The sequence below is a fragment of the Saccopteryx leptura genome, chromosome X (assembly GCF_036850995.1).
Source record: "Saccopteryx leptura isolate mSacLep1 chromosome X, mSacLep1_pri_phased_curated, whole genome shotgun sequence".
NCBI classification, from domain to species: domain Eukaryota; kingdom Metazoa; phylum Chordata; class Mammalia; order Chiroptera; family Emballonuridae; genus Saccopteryx; species Saccopteryx leptura.
Genome location: NC_089516.1, coordinates 120,135,140 through 120,157,976, shown reverse-complemented (window position 1 = coordinate 120,157,976; position 22,837 = coordinate 120,135,140).

The window sequence follows — 22,837 nt, the reverse complement described above, 5'->3', positions numbered from 1 at the left end:
TGTGGTCTTTGAATAATGATTAGTGTTATGTTTTCTTAGATACTCATAGTTTTTTTTTTCTTTTTTGTGTGACAGAGATAGAGAAAGAGAGAGAGACAAAGAGAGGGATAGATAGGGACAGACAGATAGGAAGGGAGAGAGAGGAGAAGCATCAATTTTTCACTGCAGCACCTTCATTGTTCACTGATTGCTTTGTCATAGTGCCTTGACTGTGAGCGTTCAGCAGACTGAGTGATCCCTTGCTTCAAACCAGTGACCCTGGGTTCAAGCTGATGAGCTGTATTCAAACCAGATGAATCTGCCTTCTAGCTGGTGACCCGGGGTTTCGAACCTGGGTCCTCTTCATCCAAGTCCGATGCTCTATCCACTGTGCCACTGCCTTGTCAGGCAGATCCTTATAGTTTTAGGTACTATGGTTTCAGATAGGTAAAGTACAGCACATTAAAATGAGATAATGTTTTTTTTAATTATTGCTTTTGATTTATGGTAATAAGAATAGGATTTTTTAAAAAGAAAATAGGATTAACAGAAGACAATATGTATCTTACTCTCAATATTATTAGTAAACAGTTGACTATAGAGTCCACCATATTAACTGAGTTGACAGAATATTTATTTTTACAAAAAATACTTACCAAAAATAAATTATCTGTATATTGAAGAGTTTGATATCAGCCAATCTGCCTAATGGAACCAAAAATGTAGCCATATATACTTTCTGGGATGCTTATATATGAATTATAATAAGGCCTCACACATAACATTCATGCTTCAAATAAGTTAAAATAATTGATGAAAGTATTTTGTAAAGCCACACTTCATCAATATCATTACTCATTGTTCAGTGGTGTTAACTTATACAATAAGGATGTTCCTGTTAATGGTTTAGGACTGTGCTGTCTTCTTTAGCACTGCAATATGGGAGATTGTTTAGAAGGTGATACCTCATATAGAGAGAAGAAATATTTTATATTAATTTTGCAGATATCATGCAATGATCCTCCAATAGTGGTTCTATATGATTAAACCAGACTTAATATTCCTATTTTTTTTAGGAAAATGCATGTCATTAAAAAATCAAGTCGTGGAGTTTCCATTACAAAAGAAGAATATATACAGACAAAGATTCCTTGGCAACATATTAGTGTAAACACAGGAAATTAAGATTTAAACTATTTTTTTGCAGAAAATTTCACTATATAAACCATGTTCCCAATTAAGATTAATGTTACTGAAGAGTTTACACACATGCACACATGGGTATTCCTGCTCAGAGCAACTTACATTTAGAGATATAAGGACTTGAATTAGAAAACGTTTTGGCTGTCTCGCCTGTTGTGGCACAGTGGGATAATGCCTCGATCTGGAATGTTGAGGTTCTCAGTTTGAAGCACTGGGTCAAGACACATTAAGCATGCAAGCAATGAACAATTAAAGTGAAGCAGGTATGAGTTGATACTTCTCACTTCCCCAACCTTTATTTTTTTCTCTGTAATATCAATAAATAGAATCTTTTAAAAAAAGAAAAACCGTTGGTTATAAAATAGTTTATAACTCTTGAATCACAGTCTAATAAAAGTTATGAAAATACCGTTACAGATTTCCAAGTTATTTTGGAGATGAAGGTATTGTAAGGCAGAATTAGCGTCATTTCAACTGATTGTTTATTCACTCGCAAATGAAGAATATGCCAGTTTCTCCAAAAGAGAAAACTGTTGAGAGTTTGAGAAACCCAAATAAGAAAGTTTATTGATAGTGCAATATTTAGTGGTGAATGTCAGTGCCTTGTTAACAATATGAAAATTGCTGCTACAAATAAGTTCAAACATCCTATACAGAGAGAGGGAGAGATATTTGATATTATCTGTAAATTAAAAATGTATTTTCTCCCTGTAATTTTTCATAGCTTAAAGAAAAACATCTTTATTTTTGGATTCTGTGTATCATGGTCTTATCATTGAATCAACAATGTATAAATTTACAGAATTACTTAAGAAATTCTTCACCTTTTTCCAAAGTCTTACCTCTTTTTCCTTCTCCCTCTTTTGTCTTTCTTTTTATTTTCCATCCTTTTTCCCATCTTTATTTTCCTCATTTAGTTATAATTAGTTACCATTTTTTGAACATAGGTATTGCTTTAAATATATAATTTTCAATCATTTTAAAATACATATTGAACATTTCTTAGACATAGAAACTATTGTAGCCTGTCCAGACATTGGCCCCGTGGCTAGAACATTAGCCTTGGATGCAGAGGACCAGGTTTAAAACCAGTTTCAGCATGGGGTCACCAGCTTCAGTGTGAGGTCACTGGCTTAAGCATGAGATCATAGACATGACCCCATGGTTACTGGCTTGAGCCCAAAGGTCCCTGGGCTGAAGTCCAAGGTTGCTGGCTTAAGCCCAAGGTCACTGGCTTGAGCAAGGAGTCACTTGCTGTGCTGGAGCCCCTGGTCAAGGTACATATGAGAAAGCCATCAATGAACAACTAAGGTGCCACAACAAAGAATTGCGGCTTCTCATCTCTCTCCCTTCCTGTATGTCCACTGTTTGTCCGTATTTGTCCCTCTCTCTGTCTCTCTTTCTGTCTAGTCTAAAAAACAACATCCTTACTTAGATGAGGCTTATACTGTACTTGAAGAAACAGATAAATATGTAAATGAACTAGATAATTATAGATTATATTAGGTGTTATAAATAATGTAAACAAAGGAATAAAATAGTATAACAGGGCAGGGGGAGTTAAAGAATACCTCTTTGAGCAGGTTACATTTGAACTGAGATAAAAATAACCAGCTCATCTATATAAGAATCTTATTATCAAAACATGCAGGTATAGATTACAAAGCAATTTAGAAAGTTAGAGAGGGAAGCTTATTTGGCTAGAGCTTATTGAGGAGGAATGGCATAAATGATGTTGGAGAAGGAGTCAGGAACTTGATCATTTAAAAACCATGTAGGTTGATGTAAGAAATATGGGTTTTATCTTGGAGTAATGGCACTTTATTGAAGTATTGTACATAGGGAAAATATAGGACCTAATTTACACGTTAAAAATATCCTTTTTGGGTATACAAAGGAATCTTTCAGGGAGTCAGCAATGTTGTATTCTTGGCAGGATCAGTGGTTACAAGGCTATTTATAACTGTTCAACTATGCCTTTTAAGTTTTATAAATTTTTTGAACAAACATATTTCACAATAAAAATTTTAAAATATTTGATTGTTTCTGACATTAAATATCATCCCTTTCTTCTCTGCCATCCAACAATAAAGTGATTAAATAAATTTTGATACATCCATTCAAAAGAAAAAAAAAGTCCTTCTTTTTACGGTAGAAAGAATCCATAGTGAGTATCAAGAATGGAATCAGGAATATCTATAAGGGGTGTGTTGAATTACTTCAGGGCTACAGTAGATGTTGTATTGGGTACTGATAGTAGTACCAGAGATGCTAGAGATAACAAGAAGGGAACTGATTGTAGATTTGTTTTGGAAATAAAATCATAGCATTTATGAGCAATGCATATGGAAAATAGAGGGTAAAAAGTATTGATTCCATGACCAGTTGGCTCTGTGGTAGAGTGTTAGCCTGACATGTGAAAGTCCTGGGTTTGATTCCCAGTCAGGGCAAACAGGAGAAGCACTCATCTGCTTCTTCACCTTTCCCCTTCTTCTTTCTTTCTATCTCTCTCTTCCTCTCTGGCACCCAAGGCTTTATTAGAGCAAAAAGTTGGCCCAGGCACTGAGGATGGCTCCATGGCCTCTGCCTCAGGAGCTAGAATGGCTCTGGTTGCAACAGAGCAACGTCACAGATGAGCAGAGCATTACCCCCTGGTGGGCTTGCCAAGTGGATAGCAGTCAGGTGCATGCTAGAGGCTGTCTCTCTGCTCCCCCCTACTCACTTCAGAAAAATACAAAAAAAAAAAAAAAAAGGATTGATGGCAAATTGTAGTTTTTCAGTTTACTGTGGTGCATTTAGTAAACTGAAGGTAACTGAATGAGAAAAAAAGTTGTTTTGGATAAAAATTAAGAGGTCTTTTTTAACATATTAACTTTTGATGCTTATTACCTATCTGAGTGGCAACGTCAAGGAAACTGTAATATACACATATGGATTTAGGATAAAAGTCTGAGTTTTAAAAAGAAATTTGAAAATTATCTAATTTTTTTTTTGTTACAGACACAGAGAGACACAGAAAGAGAGTCAGATAGGGACAGACAAACAGAAAGTGGGAAGAGAAAGAGATAGGAAGCATCAATTTTTCATTTTGGAACCTTAGTTGTTCACTGATTGCTTTCTCATATGTGCCTTGAACGGGGGTCTACAGCAGAGCAAGTAACCCTCACTCAAGTCAGTAACCTCAGGGTTTCCAACCTAGGTCCTCTGTGTCCCTGCCAGAATCTCTATCCACTGTGCCACTGCTTGGTCAGGCGAAAATTATCTAAATATTAATGATATTTAAAGGTGCTAGAATCAAATGGTCTTAAAAGTGATTATAGAGGGGGGGAAATGTAGCGGAAAGAAAAGAGAAAAGAAAAGAGACAGACCCTAAGAGTGAGTCCAAAGAAACACCTGGTTTCAAGATTGCAAGGAAAATGTTGATCTCTCAAAGGAGCCTGAGAATAAGTGTTGAACTCAGTAGACAGTCACGATAATGTGGTGTCTTAGAAGTGAAGGTAGGAAAATTCTTCAGGAGGACATGGTCAGCAGGGTTGAATGCTGCAAGGAAGACCGTATGGAAGTCATTGCTAACCTTGATAATAGCTATATTAGTAATGTCTTGAGTATAGAAGATTACAATAGTAAGACCAGTGAATTAGATGCGATGATGCGATCTCATTTAATCCATATAAGAAACCTGAGGATTATTACCATTTAACAGATGAGAAAACTGAGGCTCAGAGAGATTAAGCAATTTATTAAACATCACAGAAATTTGGTAGAAGAATAATTTAAATCAAAGTCTCTGTGACATCTAAAATTTTTCCTCTCATAATCACTACATATCAGGAAGTTAGGTTTAGAGAAGCAATAGACTCTGAAAATTTGATTAATTTAGTCTATTGTATCAGTGCTGCTAATGTTTACTTAATATAATTTGTATGATAACTACTCCTAAACCAAAATGGGTCTTTAGACTGTGTTTAAGAATAGGCAGGCTTCATGGGGTTGTTGGCATTTTTCAATGTATCAACTTTTATTTCACAAAAATAAACTTCTGCAGAGCTATATCATCTGCTTAGAATGTAGGAGTAGGCCTGTTTGATATTATATTTTATGGCACTAAGTTTCTAATTTTAAGTTCTTTTTGAAACTAGCAAACAGTTACTGACTTCAGAGATTGTAATAGTATATTACATAAAACATAAACTTCTGTTTTTTACAATTGATATTTGACCTTAAGAGTTTGGAGAATTGACTATCCACAAAATTCCAGATGGCACTGAAATGCCAATTGTTAACTACTCAAGGACAATCCCATGCACAAAATAGAAGTGAACAGAAATTGACAAAAGAAGTTCTTCCTATTATTATTAATTTCAAAAAATCCCATAACAACCTCAATTGATATGTGTTCACAATCAATTGCAAGTCCCTTTTGACATTCTTCACAGGTTAAAGATGCAAAGTTAACAATGCCACCATAATGGCAATATCCTAGTATTTTAAGCAAAAATAAATTGTCATGCTCTGAATAGGTGTCTTGCCACTTCACACCTCAAATGAAGACATGTCCTTGATGGAGACATTGATGTTAAAAAATCCTCTTGACTCACATTTTTGGGCTAATCAAACTTTACAGATAATAAAATTTCAAACTGGTCATGATTTATTTATTTTTATTTACACAACATGTTTTTGCTTTTATTGGTTTAGTTGCCCACTCATTCATTTTTTTTTAATTTTATTTTTTATTTATTTATTTATTTATTCATTTTAGAAAGGAGAGAGAGAGGGAGAGGAGAGAGAGACAGAGAGAGAGAAGGGGGGAGGAGCAGGAAGCATCAACTCCCATATGTGCCTTAACCAGGCAAGCCCAGGGTTTCGAACCGGCGACCTCAGCATTTCCAGGTCAATGCTTTATCCACTGCGCCACCACAGGTCAGGCCTTCATTTTTTAAAAAATTTAAAGAATTTTTTAAATTTATTGTGTTTACATGGATACAAGTGTTCCACTGACTATAACTCCGTTACCCATCCTGTGTCCTTTTTTATACCTTCTTTGTCCCCTTTCTCCCAAACTCCCTTCCCTTTCCCTCTAGCATTTGCTGTCCTATAATCTCTGTGCTATGTATATATAGTTTCACAAATCCCTTTACTTTCTCTGATCCCATCCGCTCATCCCCCCCTCCCTCTGACAGCTGTGTTTCTAGTCCCTGTGACCCTGCCTCTACCTCTATTTCATTCCTCAGAATGTGAGATCAGATGATATTTGTCTTTCTCTGCCTGGCTTATTTCACTTAGCATAATAATCTCCAGGTTCATTTATGCTGTCAGAAAAGGTAAGATTTCCTTCTTTTTCACTGCTGTGTAGTATTCATTGTATATATTTACCACAGCTTTTTCATCTACTCGTCCATATCTCAAACTGTTCATGATTTTAATTTTAAGAAGAATTGGGTTTCTCTTAGAGGAACTTACTGAAATAATTGAGTTATTTATCTACAAAATAGAAAACTGAAATTGAGGATATATCTTACAGATTATTCTATGATTATTGCAAAATAAAAGTTTAAATAATTATGTTTTGGCCACATAAATTAAGTGTATCTGGGAATTGCTTATGTGAAAACATTAGCAAAAAGATGTTAGTGGCCGGACTTGATGTCTATACTGAAAAGTAACTGTACTGGAATATGGTATATGCCAGACTACTTGGTCTACTTTGTTAAAGCTGAGTGATGGGTGATGGTAACTAATATTAATTGAATGGCTACTGTATGCCAGCCACTATTCAGGGAGGAGACTTTCATGTCCATCTAACTTTTATCTCCACCATAACCACACAAGCTCAGTGTTATTATCCTCATTTTACATAAAATGTTTAAATAGCATGTATATTCCCACAGTTGATCAGTCATAAATATGACACACACACACACACAAGAAAGAAAGAATAAAAAGAAAAAAAGTGGAATGCAATAGCTATAAACATAAAAATATAGATTGTATGTATATTCTTTGTGTATAATTCAGATTGGTTTTACTAGGTTACGGAATAAGGGACTATTCCTATGTTCTCGTCTTAAACCTTATCTAAATCTAAAACAGCAAGACACACAAAATACAGGCTATCAGTCTTCTATAGTGTTATATATCTTTTACCATAACAATTTTCTGATAATAAAAATGTAGGTTTATTGTAGAAAATTCTGAAATTTTTGAAGAAAATAATAACTAATAGTGTAACATTTGCTTTTCCATTGATTATTGATTTGGTGCTTACAAAACCAAAGACAGAAAATGTTATTGTTCTCCCCCTTTTACAAATGAAGAAGTGAAGGTACAGAGTACTTAAGTCTTATTATACGTAGGGTGTTACACTTGAAGTGTTAAAGTTAAGTTTGAAAACCAAGAAGTATAATTTGAGAGTTCACATTTTCACCACCACACTGCCACTAATAATTTCAATAGCCACGGAAAATTGCTGTCAATATTTTGATCCATTCCCTTATATGTACTCATTCTTTAAAGGCGGTTGCCACATTTGTCATCCAATGCCTATTCTTAAAGTTGAATTGAAATCATGAATCTCTAAAGAAGCTCATTTTTCTGAGATCAAACGTATATCCCAACATACATAAGGCTATAACATCACAAGAAAATCATCTCCAATGTTTAGGAAAATACAATTATTCCTTTCACTTTCTTTAATTTGTGGATATCCTACATTGTTATCTTATGATCAGGGTGCCTGACATTTGTAAAAGGCAAAAGTCCATGGCCCTGAATCTCTTAAGTTTCCAATCTTCTGCTATTCTTTCTGTATTTTTGTTATCCCATAGAGCAGTGTTTCCCAACCTTTTTTTGTGCCATGCCCCACCTTAACCTTTCTAAAATTTTTATGTCCCCCCTATGTAACATACATAATTTTTAACATTAAAAAATTGATTTGTTCACTTAATAAACATAAATGATAGGTTCTAGGAAGAAATCACTATGAAATTGTTAACAAAACACAGTAAGTAAAATTTCCAAAACATATAATGAAAAATAAATTTAAATTCTAAATAATTTTAATACAGATTCTTCTATATCAATTTATTATTTTAATTTAGTGTGATCCTTGTGCTTGATGCTTGCTGCACAGAGATTTTATATTAGGTTCCAATTTGGTTAGTTTTAGTCTCAAATCTCCATGTTGTGTTATATCCAGCCGATTTCTTTTTTTTTTTTTTACCAGTAAATCATTTACAGCACTAAATCCACATTCAGCTAAAAATGAAGATGGAAACAGTAGCAATAGTTTTCTTGCATATTTGGTTGAATTTGGGTATTTGATTTCTGTTTCCTCACAAAGCCATGCCATTGCTCCTTTGATATTAAATAAAGCTTTAACTGACTCATGATTTTGCAATTCTGTGAATTCTTCTTGATACTGCATATTTGATATATCAGACAAATCCACTAACATTGGCTGCATCATCCATGTTGGGAAATCAATTTGTTTTAAATCAGAAAATCTTTCTTTTAAATCAGCTGATAGAATATTCAAATGATTGACAATAACAAGTAAAGCTGTATCAGTTACTTCACATTTTTGGAGCCAATGAAACTGTTTAAAGTTTTTGTTGTTAATATGTTTCTGACATAACTCAATATTGGTAATGAAACCAAATATCTTTGCTTTTGCATCCACAAGAGTTTTATTTGTTCCTTGAAGTTGCTTATTTAATATATTTAGTTTTTCAAAGATATCGGCTAAATAACTCACAAATGCTTTACCATCTATTGTTAATAGATACTTCATTTCAGGTTTGTCGCTTAAAAAATCACTAAGAGTATCAAACAGTTCCATAAATCTTTTCAAACAGTTTCCTTTAGATAGCCATCTTACTTCAGTATGAAGTAAAAGTCTCACATGGTCTTCATTCTGTTCTTCACAAAATAGCTTGAAAAGACGCTCACATTTGGCACTAGCTTTAATAGCATTAACACACTTTATTACTGTATGTAATACTTCATTCAGAACAGGCGAGATGTTTTTAGCTACCAAGTTTCCCTATGAATAACACAATGCACAAGAATCATTTCTGGATTTGCATCTTTCATCAATTTTAAGCAGCCATTTTTCTTGCCCATCATACTGGGAGCACCATCTGCAGCACAAGATGTTATATTTTTCATTGGTATATCATTGACATCTAAGTAGTTTTTTAGCTTAATATATATATATATATATATATATATATATATATATATATATATATATATATATATATATCTTTGGAGGTAGTGGTGCTTTCTAATCTTTTACAGAACAACATTTCTTCAGCAAAATGTCCTTTATCAATATATCTTACGTAAGTTATCAATACTGCCTCACTGTCTCTCAAAGTTGATTCATCCATTTGCAAGGAGAATTTTCTTGTTTTCAGTTTTTTAATAAGTTGTTTTTCAATATCCTCACTCATTTCGTCTATTCTTCTGCTAACAGTATTGTCACTGAGTGGCATAGCTTTTACATCTTTGTCATCTTTTTCAAGAACCATTTTAAGAAATGCTGATATTGACGGTTTTATTAAATTCTCTCCTATAGTGATTTTCTCCAGTTTTAGTGATGAATAAAGAAATTTGATAACTAGCCTCAAGAACACGATTATTAGTTGAAGTATGAGCAGTAAATAGAGACTTTAATGTTCTTTTTCCAAAATTTTTCTTTAAAGTTTTAAAGTAACTCAAATCTGAATTAATATGAGCACTATGTTTCACCTTCAAATGCGCCTCAAGACGACCTCATTTCATTGATTCGTTGGTCAAGCATTGCTGGCATAAAAGACAAAAAGGAATCCGCTCATCATGAACAGTGGGTATGAACCCAAATTTTAAATATTCCTCCGAATATTGACGAGTTTTTTTCTTGCTTGCACCACTCATTTTACTATGGGCTATAAGAAATAAAAATAAGATCAATTAAAAACTAATATTAAAATATGTGTTAAAATATATTCAATGTGACATAGAGTAAACGTATACTAAAAATTCATATTTATTTAAATGTCTATAACACATTTATTACACTACCACCATAAATCAAAAGGTATCTATATTTTTTCCACTTGACAAAATTTTCTGGAAAGTTATGCTTCTAAAATTAAAATTGTCGTGCATGCACTATTATAGCCCCAATAATATTTGTAAAATATTAGTGCTTTCTAGCCACGATGCAATAAGTACTTAATAAAGAGTTTAATATTGATAAAAATAAAATCAAATACTTACCAATTATATCTATACAATATATATGTATATTTATTAAATTAATGAGCTTTTACAACAGTTTTGACTGACACTTATTTCAAATTAACACCAACTGAATGATGTGAAACACTACAGAAGTTGCGATGGGCCAATTAGGTGAGAATAACTGCATTGTTTAGCGAGTTTTTAAAACGTCCGGGGTTCCCCGCGGCAGACAGCACGCTCCGTGGTGAACCCAGGATGAAGTTTACTTGACGACGCCAATCACCCAGTTGATATTTTGGTTTCGTCAAATGAAATTATACTTAATAATTATTTACCGCAATTATTTAAGAAGTGCATTTTTTGTTAAATTTGGCACCCATATCTAGCATTTTATTTAAATGGCCCGGGACGAAAGAGTTAAAGTCGTGTCGAGTCCATTTTCAAATTACCCCCTTAACTATCGAATTGCCCCCCTGTGGGGCGTGGGCCCCACATTGGGAAACACCGCTATAGAGCTTCCAAGGCTTTTATTATCCTTATGCTTCCCCTCTGCTTAAGCTTCACACATTCTTACCTTTAGTGAGACATTCAAAATGATATACATCCTTCCAGAAATCAGAATAGAGCTAACAAAAAGCACTGATCAAAAATGTTTTCCCAATGCAGGAGCCTTGATCCCTATATGGGACATTGCTTACAAAAATGGAACTTCACTAACAGTTTGAGGTTACAAATGAGTTGCTCTGGCCTATGCTCACTATATCAGATCTTGTGGCTCAACATGAGAAGTTATAGACCCTCTAATATGCATTTTCATTTTTAAATTGTAACTCTGTAAATTGAATTATTCTCCAGTGTAGAAGCATATAGATTTTTACTATGCAGAACATTACACCACAAATCCTAGTATCTATCCATTGAATATTAATTGTGCTGGAAACCTGAATTTTTATGTATCTCATTGTCTGAAGAACTGATAGCCTTAACCATTCTACATGTATATCATCCCCTCTTCCCATATTATTCTGTTTGCTCAGCCTTAATAAAATATTATGAGCTGGGTGGTTTAAGTAACAGAATTTTTTTCTTATCATTATGGAATCTATGAAGTCCAAGGCTTGGTGCTGGTAATTTGGTTTCTGGGAGAGAGAGAAAAAGGGAGCTCTTGTATCTTTTCTTCAAAAGACACTAAACCTTCCTATGAAAATCCCACTCTTATAACCTCATTTAACCTTATTTACTTCCTTAAAGTAATTTTTTTTCTCCAAATAAAATCACATTAAAAGTAATATTTCAGCATATAAATTAGGAGGGAGGACATCATTCATTTCATATCACACACTTCCATTTCACTGCCTCAAATTGTTTATGAGAATTTATACCCGTGCATTCCAGAAAATGTATTTTAAGCATTTCTGCCCTGTCTTTTTCATCTTGTTCTTCCCTGACCTTTCATCTTGTTTCTACTGATCTAAATCCCAACAATCTTTATTTTATTGGACACAGAAACCATTACAAGTGACCACTATTAAAGCCAACATCAGATTTATTGAGTGGGCGTATTTATCCTTCTGTCTAGGGTAACCACTGATATCTCTTACAGCTTGTCAATATGGTCAGAACTCAGATATAACTCCTCAAAGTTATATTTCTCTGCAACTTTTGCTCAAGATATGGACTACTGCAAACACTGTCCACTTCTTTACACTGCTGGCCCTGCCCCTGATCATGCTGCTTCGACCAACATTGTATCAAAAGGTCCAGACTCGGTTTGTCCCTCCCAGTTATCTCATTTGGTTAGAGTCTTGTTTGAAAACACTAAGGTTGATGATTTGATCTTTGGTCAGGGCACATATAGGAAGCAGCAAGTCAATGCACAACTAAGTGGAATAATAAATTAATGCTTCTCTCTCTTTTTCTCCTCTCTCTTATCATCTCTATGTCTGAACTCAAGAATAACATTTATGTCTTCCATGATTGCACTTGATCAGAGGCAGCTCACCTCCATTCTCTTGAAGTCTATGTTCTAAGCAGTGAGGTGGTCCATCTAATCAATTGAAAATCTTATCTCATTTTATTCTCCAATATTACCCAAACCTTTTGAGAGGAAAAGAGCTTCTCATTCATTAAGTGTGGCATTGCTCCTGTGATCAAAACTATACAAACACATAATATTGCATTAATATATATCTAAGATTTTGTTTTTCTAATTGATGCAAGGTCACCTTGCTATACATAAATCTTGTACTATCTGTGTATAAGAGCTGCAGCCAAACAAACCCAAGGATTAGAAAGAAATAATTGCCAATATTAGTATAGCATATTGATTAAACTTGTTCTAATGCCTTGGACTTTTATCCCTATGTATATCCCCAGGCTGCAGTGAGCTACAACACATGATGGCTGTTAAAGATTCCCTTTTCTAGGCAGAGAAGCTGTAAGGGGCCTAGAAGATACCCCTTAACCTTGAATTCACCTTGTTTTCAGTTTGGCTTAGTCAAGGAAAGTGAATGACACAAAACTCAAAAGTTGCCTCCAGTCTGATTCATTGTGGCAACCTGTAGAACATAATTCTAAAACAGGAAACAAAAAGATAAGTAGAGAAAACAGTATGAAACATGCTGTGGAGATATCTCAGCTTTTAAACTGCTCATTCATTATGCCAAAGAATTCCATTATAGCATTGAGGTACAATAAAGTCCATGATGTTGATAAATTATTTTTCCACATATTATTGAGATATCACTAACAAATAAAATTATAAATAATTAAAATATACAATGTGGTCATTTTATATGCATCTGCACTTTACATATATTTTTACTTCATTATAATTTTTTTTTTCAGTAAGAGGAGGGGAGGCAGAGACAGACTCCTGCATATGTCCTGACCAGGATCCACTTGGCAAGCCCACTAGAGGGCAATGTTCTGCTCATCTGAGGCATTGCTACTTTGCTAAGCAACAGAGTTCTTCTTAGCACCTGAGGCCAAGGCCAGGAGCCATACTCAGCGCCTGGGTTCAGCTCACTCCAATCGAGTTATGGTTGCAAGAGGGGGAGCATGGAGAAGCAGAAAGTTGCTTCTCCTGTGTGCCCTGACTCAGAATCGAACCCGGGACTTCCACACACCAGGCTCATGCTCTACTACTGAGCCAGTGGGCCAGGGCCTAATTTTCTTAAAAAAATTTTTTTCTTTATCTTACCTTATTATAAGGATAGATTATGTAATACATAGACAAAGTATTAATCTCTTATTTATGTTACGGATTAGGTTTTTGGTGAATAGTAGGTCATTAGTACTGAATTTGGAGGTGTGTAAAAATTATTCATAGATTTTTAACTATGTGAGAGATTGGTGCTCTTAATCTCCACATTATTTCATCATTATATTTTATCTCCCTACAAGTTGTGGGGAAGAAGGATAGTAAAGAGTCACACTGAAAGTTAAATTGGGGTACTACAATCTCTGTTCAACATTATATAGGTGTTTTATGCTTGTTTTTTATATACTGGCACATGTTTCATATAAAGGTTTTTTCAATAATTTTAATACTGCTGGTATTATTATCAGACAATTTCCTCCATTATAGCTTCTTTTTTTTCCTTTTTCCTGACATAGACAAAGAGTCAGACAGAGGGACAGATAAGGATAGACAGGAAAAGAGAGAGATGAGAAACATCAGTTTTTCGTTGTGGTACCTTAGTTGTTCATTGATTGCTTTCTCATATGTGCCTTGACTGGGGGCTACAGCAGAGCAAATAAAGGTTTGCTCAAGCCAGCAACCTTGAGCTCAAGCCAGTGACCTTGGGCTTCAAGCCAGCAACCATTGGGTTTAAGGAAGCAGCCATAGGATTATGTTTATAATCCCACTCTCAAGTCAGCAACCCCACACTTTTGCTGGTGAGCCTGCATTCAAGCTGGTGAGCCCACACTCAAGCTGGTTGAGTCTGTACTCAAGCCTGGGATCTTGGGGTTTTGAACCTGTGTCTTCCACGTCCCAGTCCGATGGTCTATCCACTATGCCATCACCTCATTAGGCTCCATTATCGCTTCTTACTGTTTATTGTTGTCATGTATTAATTATTATATTTATAAATTTATATTTTTTCTGGGTACCTTTCAGAATATTTATATTTCCAGAAGATTTTTAGTTATTTTATTGGCTATTCAAGGTATAAAATTATTTTATCTGTAAATAATGATGTGTTTATTGCTTCATTTTTAAAAGTTGTATCTCTTAATCCTTAGCTAGAACTTATTGTAGTATTTCAAACAATAGCACTGATAATAGGCATCATCATTGCTGGTATATAAAAATCTAGTTTTAATAAGAATTTGTTTTGTATTTAAATGTTAAGCATAACATTGAGTTCAAGAAGCAAGTAATAAAAAAAGCTCAAATTGGTTTAAATTAAAAGACTATTTTTCATTTCATACAAATAAAAAAGGTAAGGTATACAAGATACAGCTATGATACAATAACATCTCTAAAAACCAATCTTTCTGGTATTCTCCTCAAAAAAGTCTTATATATCTTTAAGTTTGATAAACCCTTGGTCAAAAAATTTCATGGAGAGAACCCTGGTATTTTAACACTTCCTGTCTGAAAGAGTATACTTGTCAATAATAGAGGCACATTTAATTTTACCTGTCCTTTCCACTGTATATCAGGAAGTCAAATGGCATACTGTTAGAGATTTGTTAGGATTTGTATATTCCTTATGGTATATATGCTTTCTGTTTTGATAACTTCAACAACTCCATGCTACAGTGATTTTTTGAAGGATTAGTTCTATGTATGTGTATGTTTGTGTATGTGTGTGCATGCATATTCATGCAGTTACATGTCCAACAATTTAAGTAGAAAAAAGCAACAGGCTAGGATACAGGAAAATGGCTTTTATTCCTGAGTGTCCCCTGAAATTTTCTCACTTATGGTGTTGGCCAACTTTGTTTGCTATTGCTATTGCATTGATAAGAATGGGAATGGCTGAAATTGCAGAAAGAAAATTCCAGAACCTAAAAGTTGCTCTACACACAGAACATACCATCTGACAGGAATAACAACAGAATATAGTTAATGTTGGTATTTGTTCACATTGGAAAATCTGAAGTGTAGATGAAAGGATCACAGAAATATATCATGTTTCCACAAGTGAGATACAGGATTGTGACAAAATCTTCTGTAGGAGACAACCCTGCACCATTATAAACAGCAGTTAACTGCAGAGCAAGGGTTGCTTGGAGACAAAAGATCTTGGAGTATATTAGCCATAAGAAGACACTGGCCTGGGTTACTTGAATGCAAGTACACAGGATTCTTGGAGGAATGCGTCTAAGAACCAGATGTCCTTTGTGATTGATAAGCTCTGGGACTCTAGCGTTTCTTTGTGTCCTTGTTCAATGAAAAGAAACAGTGGACGTGCAGGGTTAGAGATTAAACAGATGGGAAAAAAGGCTTGTGTAACTTTCTAGTTTTATCTGCTGAGCTATTGCTTTTGGAACTCAATACATATGCAGTGGCACAGTTTCTCTGGGCTGAATCTGCCTAAGAGTTTCAGCCCTCTGCCCAGTTATTTGAATCTGATGTGGCTTTTGCCTCGCAAGTCCAAACTGTACAAAAATTTGTAACAATCAAAAAAAAAAAAAAAGAGAGAGAGAGAGAGAGAGAAAGAAAGAGAAAGAAAGAGAGAGAAAAAGAGAAGCAGAAGCTCAATTATTAAAACCAGGTATAAATCAGCATAGGATTATTTAATGCTAATTTCATTCTGAAATAGAGCTCTCTAAATCTCTTTCACTTAAATTTAAGATTAGTTTTCATATCTGTGAGGATTTAAACAAGGGCCAAAAGATGTATATGATGACTTTTGACACAAAGAACCAGGTAGAGTTAGACAGATCTGAGCTTTTTAGGAAGAGGCTCTATTTTGATCTGTGTTCCCCAGAAAGCTCCCATCTCAGGGAGAAGAAGTGATAAATACAAACAGAAAAATCAGGGAAAGAGGAAGAGCTAATATGAAAAGGGGTTATGAACATCTAATATTAAATGTAATTACCTGATTCTTAGAATTGATTACCTTCACCCCATATTATATATATATATATATATATATATATATATATATATACACATACACACTGTATATATATATATATATATATATATATATATATATATATATATATATATATATATATATATATATATATATATATATACTCTCCCTTGAGGGAGAGGGTTTAAGTATAAAGCAGAAGAAATAATTTGTTTATTTGGTCCTCCCATTGGTCAATGATTTGCTTATAGGGTTTTATTTTCTCTGTGTTTCTAAGTTGCCCATAATTATGCAAAGTACTGATCCAATGATTGTGTTTATGACAGTGTTTAAAGTAACCTTAGGGACAGGAGGCAAGAGTCATGATTTGAGGACAGGATGTCAGGGTTTGTGAGGCAGCATTTGAAAGAATTAGTAAGAACCAAGCCCATAATATAACTTGCTGTTTAAAATAGAATACATATGAGAATAATGTCTTAGAATGTTTATTTCATTCCTAAATATGAAAAATTATATAATTAATAAGAAAGCTTTCTTTGACTTTTTAGCAACCCTTTTTAAAAAAAAATAATTGTAGGCAGAATCCAACTATGTGAAACAAATTAAATCAGAGCTGCTGTTGTTGAAGAGTAGGACTCAAAGACCTACCTTTTTGTTTCCTTTTCACAATTTAGTACCTGCTTTGGAAAAAAAGTTTAGGGCAATGCTGTCCTGTGGAAATGTAAAGTATGAGATGCATAGATTAGTTTAAACTTTGTAGAAGTCATATTAAAAGAAAAAAAAACAAAACAGGCCCGACTCAATGACATCAGAGAAATAACTGCGTAACAGATACTCTTTATCTCCCCCCTTGAAATTTCAACAAATTGAACAATTATAATAAGAGAAGGATCTGCAGCTGGGCTTGATGGTGCACCTGACAGATCCATGCATCAAATGGACAAAAGGTTTGACTGGATTAAAATGGGCACGGAAGGTAGGACTCATTCCCAGAAGACTCTGGAAAGGACAAAAGCCAGAGGACTGAGCTTTTGTTTTTCCTCACTGATATGAGTGAGTGAGGCACTTTTAGCATGAGTTTTGTATGGGAGCTGGGAAATGTGGAGCGACTCATTGGCAGAAGGGAATAAATTGAATTAAGGTGGGTGCGCAACCAAGAGCAGGAACAGAGCTGGTTTCCAAAGTCTACCTGAATTTCTGGGATCCACTTGCGATTGCCAGTGCTGGGTGTGTACACAGCCTGCAGTGTTACCTCGATCAACATGCTATTACCCCATGGATATTGGCCCATGAGGTGCTGAGGCATGCTTGATCCGCTGTCCACACCCATGCTGCTTGTGAAGCTTGAATCACCCAAAAGCTTGGACACCACTGGCTGGAGTTGTTCAGATCCTGCCCTGCCCTGCCCACAGGCTGCACTTTGGCCTCAGAGATGCAGCCACTCCCAGCATTCTACGTCTCATACTGTTTCCCTCAAGGTGTGAAGGGCGGCAATGGTGGATCCCCCACAGCTGACTATCTGGGGCCGCTCTCTCCTTTGAGAGGCTGAGGTGCCCATAATTCAATTCTCTGCTGTGTTTGAATGTGGATAGAGGTGCTCAGAAACTTGAAGCTGCCATTTTTAGAGATATAAAATTGCAATGCCCTAAAAAGGCATTGGCAGAAGGGAATAAATTGAATTAATGTGACTGTGACCAATGTGACTGTGACCCTACGTACATGATTAGGACAGCAACACCTCAGTGGAAATCTACCCAAAGAATCTCAAAGAAGCAAAACCTATAGTAGACTTCCACCTGCTAGGAAAAGGAAAAGCAACTTTTCAAAACTGAAATAAAAAAAATAGTTTATTTTTGCTTCTTTGCATTTTTTTTCTTTTTCTTATTTCAATTTTTTCCATTCAAATTTCATTGTCCTTAGTTGTTAAATCTTTTGTTTTTATTTTTCATAAGGGTTTTATTTCTGAAATTTTCTCCTTTACTCATTTTTCTCTCTCCCATTTTCTTTTTCCTGTTTTATTCATTCTCATAGAAACTTAACTTTTCTTCAACTTATTAGATTTTCTACTCACATTTTTGTATTGTTTTGTTTGTTTGTTATTTTTCTCTCTCTTTTTTCTAATTTTTTCCCTCTGTTCTGGCTTCTTTTTCTGTATAGTTTTTGTTCTACTTACCATTATTTATAAAATCTTAAATTTTTAAAATTATTTATTTATTTTAATTTTTATTTTTTACTTATCTCTTGTTAGTTTTATTACCATTACCACTCTCAAATGCCATCAAGGAAGAAAAAGTCAAAGATCATGGATACACATAAAAGAGACATAGCTCACATAGATGATAAAGTATCTCCAGAAAAAATCTCCATTACATGGAAACCTTGGAGCTAAAAGACAGAGAATTCAAAATTGAAGTTCTGAAATCATTCAATGGGATGCAAAAATACACTGACAGACAATTTAGTGAGCTCAAAAAACAAATTAATGAACAAAAAGAGTACTTCAATAAGAAAATTGAATCTATATAAAAGAATCAGAGTTGAAGAACTCAATACATGAACTAAAAAATGAGATTGCAAGCTGAGCTAATAGAAGAGGCCAGATAGAGGAGAAAATCAGTGAAATTGAAGAAAAGCAACAAGAGATACTACAGAGAGAAGAAGAGAGAGACTTACAAATTAAAAAAATAATGAGAAATCCCTACAATAATTGTCTGACTACATCTAAAAGAGCAATATAAGAATAATGAGTATATCATAAGAAGAAGAGAAGGAAAAGGGAATGGAGAACATTTTCAAACAAATACTTAATTAGAACTCTCTAAGACTATGGAAAGAGACCCTCAGATCCAAGAAGGCAAAAAAACAAAAAGTTACCTCAACACAACCAGACCTACTCCAAGGCACATCATAATGAAATTATCGCAAACAATGACAAAGAAAGAATCCTCAAGGCAGCTAGAAAAAAGAGAAATATTTATTTATTCATTTTTTTAGAGGGGGGGGGGAGAGAGAGAGAAGGGGGGGAGGAGCAGGAAGCTTCAACTCCCATATGTGCCTTGACCAGGCAAGCCCAGGGTTTTGAACCAGCAACCTCAGCATTCCAGGTCGATGCTTTATCCACTGCACCACCACAGGTCAGGAGGGAAAAAGAGAAATATAACATATCAAGGAAGGCCCTTTAGGTTATCATCAGATTTCTCAGAAGAAATTCTAGCCTGACTAGGCAGGTGGCACCATGGATATAACATTGGATGATGATGAGGAGGACCCAGGTTTGAAATCCTGAGGTCAAAATCTCGAGTGCAGGTTCATCAGTATTCAGTGTGTGTTCCTCCAGCTTGTGTGCAAGGTTGTTGGTTTGAGTGTGGGATCATAGACATGACCTCATGATAGCTCGTTGAGCCCAACTGTCACTGGCTTAAAGCCCAAGGTAGCTGGCTTGAGAACAAGGTTGCTAGTTTAACAAGAAATCACTTGTCCTGCTATAGCCCTCTGGTCAAGGCACAAATGAGAAAACAACTAAGGAGCCACAATAAAGAACTGACGCTTCTCAACTCTCTCTGTTCCTATCTGTCTGTCCCTATCTGTCCCTCTTTCTCTCTCTCTCTGTCTCTATAAGAATAAAAAGAAGAAACTCTACAAATCAGAAGAAATCAAACCCCAGGATATAAAGTACTGAAAGAGATGAACTACCAGACAAGACTATTATATTCATCAAAGCTATTCTTCAGATATGAAGCAGAATTAAAAATATTTACAAACATAGATAATCTGAGGGAATTTATCACTAAAAATATCCCCGCTGCATGAAATACTAAAAGGGATTATTTGACCAGATACAAAGAAGGAAACAAAATAAAAATAAAGTAAAAGCTCTAACAAGATCACAATAACGATAAGGATAATCTTTGACAGTCATAACATAAAAGGGGAGAAGACAAAGATCAGCGGTAGCAAAGGAGGATGTAGTGCAGAAGCACTGATGAGATAATGGACTCTTGTAAATATTATAATTTTTATTTTAATAATCTAATGGTATCCACTCCAAAAATTGCCACTAATGCAATACATCACTGAAAAAATGAAGAAGGAAAGAAGTATGAAATATCTCATGAAAAAACAAATGACAGAAAATAAAAAAACAAATAAGACACAGAGTTAACAAAAAGCAATATATATATATATATATATATATATATATATATATATGCTATAAGAAATCCTCAAGTGTCAATAATTATACTCAATGTAAATGGACTGAACTTAACAATAAAGAGAAACAGAGTAGCAGATTGTATCAAAAAGAAAACTCAATCATATGATGCCCTCAAGAGACACATCTAAGCTAAAAGTACAAAAATAGACTCAGTCAAAAGTTAGAAAATGATTCTCCAAGCAAATAATATCCAAAGAAGAGCAGGTGTAACCATACTCAGATCTGACAGTGTTGACTAACAAATAACAAAGGTAACCAGAGACAAAGATGGTAATTTCATAATGATAAAAGGGCCATTGTATCCAGAAGTTATAACACTTCTTAATTTATATGCACCAAATAAGGGAGCACCAAAATATATAAGACATTTATTAACTGATCTAAAAATAGAAACAGACAGAAACAGAATCACATTTGGAGATATCGATACACGATTGATGGTTTTAGATCATTCATTCAAATGGAAAATCAAAAAGAAATATTGGCCTTAAATGAAACACTAGAACAAATGGACATAATAGATATTTACAGGGCATTTTATTCCAGAATGTCATAGTATACGTTTTTCTCCAGTTTACGTGGAACATTCTCAAGAATAGACCATATTTTGGGCCACAAAACTAACGTCAATAAATTCAGAAAGACTGAAATTATACCAAGCATATTCTTTGACCATAAGCCTTTGAAATTAAAATTCAACTGCAGAAAAGAAATAAAGAAACCCATAAAATAATAAATAAAAGCAGAGATAAAAAGATATGTACAGCCTGACCAGGCAGGCGCAGTGGATATAGCGTCGAACTGGGATGCAGAAGACCCAGGTTCGAGACCCTGAGGTCGCCAGCTTGAGCACGGGCTCATCTGGTTTGAGCAAAAGCTCACCGGCTTGGACCCAAGGTCGCTGGCTCAAGCAAAGGATTACTCAATCTTCTGAAGGCCCGCAGTCAAGGCATATATAAGATAACAATCAATGGAAAATCTAAGGTGTTGCAACATACAATGAAAAACTAATGATTGATGCTTCTCATCTCTCTGTTCCTGTCTGCTGTCTGTCTGTCCCTGTCTATCCCTCTCTCTGACTCTCTCTCTCTCTGTCGCTGTAAAAAAAATATGTACATACAAAAAAATGACAATATGCATATCAGAATCTCTTGGATACAGCAACTGTAAATAAGAAGGAAGGTCATATCATTACAACCTTATATTAAAACATAAAGAGCCTGACAAGACAGTGGATAGAGCATCGGACTGTGATGTGGAGGACCCAGGTTTGAGACCCTGAGGTCGCCAACTTGAGCATGAGCTCATCTGGTTTGAGCAAAGCTCACCAGCTTGAACCCAAGGTCGCTGGCTTGAGCAAGGGGTCACTCGGTCTACTGTAGCTCCCCGGTCAACGCACATATGAGAAGTCAATCAATGAACAACTAAGGAGCACAATGAAGAATTGATGTTTCTCATCTCTCTCCCTTCCTGTCTGTCTGTCCCTCTCTCTACTCTCTCTGTCTCTGCCACACACAAAAAAATAATAATAAAGAGAGAGCTCAAGTAAACAACATAACATCAAATCTTAAGGAACTAGAAAAAGAAGAACAAAGGCATCCCAAGACCAGCAGAAGAAAAGAAATATAAAAATTAGAGCAGAAATGAATTATTGATAAATAGAGGACAGAAAAACTATAAAGAAATTAATACAACAAAGAGCTAGTTCTTTGAAAAAGTTAATAAAATCAAATGCCCCTGGTAGGACTCACTAATGTAAAAAGAGAAAGTACTCATATAAACAAAATTCAAAATTAAAGAAGAAAAATTACCACACAGATTATAGATATACAAAGGATTATTGTAGAATACTATGAAAAAATATATGCTACCAAATTTAACAATCTAGAAGAAATTGATAAATTCCTAGAACTATAAAATTTTCTTAACTGAGTCATGAAGAAGTGGAAAACCTAAATAGACCCATAAACAGGGAAGAAATAGAGACAACTATCAAAAACCTCACCCAAAATAAAAGTTCAGGACCAGACAACTGTACTAGTAAATTCTACCAAATATTCATAGAAAATCTGGTACATATATTTTTAAAAGTTTTCCAAAAAATTGAAGAAGCAGTACTTCCAATCACATTATATGAGGTCACTGTAGCTCTCAT